The sequence below is a fragment of the Lottia gigantea genome (genome assembly GCF_000327385.1).
Source record: "Lottia gigantea unplaced genomic scaffold LOTGIsca_1, whole genome shotgun sequence".
Taxonomy (NCBI): domain Eukaryota; kingdom Metazoa; phylum Mollusca; class Gastropoda; family Lottiidae; genus Lottia; species Lottia gigantea.
Genome location: NW_008706746.1, coordinates 1,270,711 through 1,272,346, shown reverse-complemented (window position 1 = coordinate 1,272,346; position 1,636 = coordinate 1,270,711).

The window sequence follows — 1,636 nt, the reverse complement described above, 5'->3', positions numbered from 1 at the left end:
ATGTGATAGTCTAAAAATTTCATAATGTAATTTTCAAAAATTCAATTTTGTTTAAAATCAGTCTGAATAACATAGTTAATATAATATAATCTATTTTATCACAGCTACTAAGTATTGTACTCCTGTAAGCTTGTCTATATAATCTTATACACCCCATGTACCTGCCTTGCTCTATAGCCAGCTAGCAGACGATTTTCACCTGACCTAGATCTTGAGAATAACAGTGTAGTAGTAATAACCTTATTTGGATTGTCTATGTTTTCATCACGTGACCCCATTGACTACACAACTGTAAACAAACGGCTCTTACAACCACGTGATCTGGCATACTCCACTTTCTCAGCAGTAATACCGCTATAGCCACGCCTATTGTCTAAACAAATCACGTGATCATCTTGCTATGTCAATACTTTACTGTAGCCTTTTATATCAGGTCTTTTCGACCATTTTGGCTCTTCTGCTTCTTTTTAGGACAATTTTCAATACACAAAAGACTGATTTCAAACTTACTTTGCCGAAATATTTCTTTCAATATAATTAATAATGCCATATTTAATGGTTTTCAAGAATAATTTTGATTTTAAGTGTGTAAATCTGCATTCTAGCTTATCTCATCTAACCTATTTCAAATTCAGCCTACCTCAAATACATTATTTTACTATTGCATATTTTTTGTACTATATTTTATATAATACAAATATATGTGAAAAAAGAGGCTCTGCTTTTAACCTGTTTATAAATAAATTTTATACCTTTTATCCTTTTGTACTATACTTCTTTTCCCTACTAAAACCTTAAAAACCTTAAAAATAATCTTTTATACCTTTAATTTTGTAAATATTGAGCCTCAAATGTATATATTTCAATCATTCCTTGACTATTATTGGTTATAACTGTATGTATGTATTTGTATATATATTTGAATAAAAAAAAAAAAAAAAAAAAAAAAAAAAAGCACGAGACTCTTAATCTCGGGGTCGTGGGTTCGAGCCCCACGTTGGGCGATGTTATTTTTCCTGTCGTAATCAAACTTTTTTGAAAATTTCTGTGCCCTACAACTCTCAGAGTGCTGACAAGCAAACATTTTAACGAATTGGAGTAACCTGGTTTCGTGGTGTAGTGGTTATCACGTCTGCTTAACACGCAGAAGGTCACGAGTTCGAGCCTCGTCGAAACCTCGGATTATTTTATTTTTTGACCATTTTTCAAAACTAGGATATAAAATATGCTGTGTGTGCTTGATATAATTCTTCAGTTGTCTAACACAATTGCAGTGCATGGTTCGATTTAAGGATGAATCCCGCTACCATCAGGACGTATCTTGTCGGGGGTGTAGCTCAAATGGTAGAGCGCTCGCTTAGCATGCGAGAGGTACCGGGATCGATACCCGGCATCTCCAAGCTTAATTTTTTTTCTTAATGCTGCACACTTGCTGCTACTCTGGAGGAGAAAATACCGCTCGCCCTTTTTCTAAACAATTTAATTTACTATCTCCTGTTTAAGAAATAAGAAAGAGAAGAAGCAAATAAGTAAGAAAATGTACCGATGAGTGAGGAAAGGTGGCCAGGAATATGATGGCCAGGCTGGTAGATTTGTTACCTGCCCACAGNTGAGCCCTAACCCTAACCCAAACCCC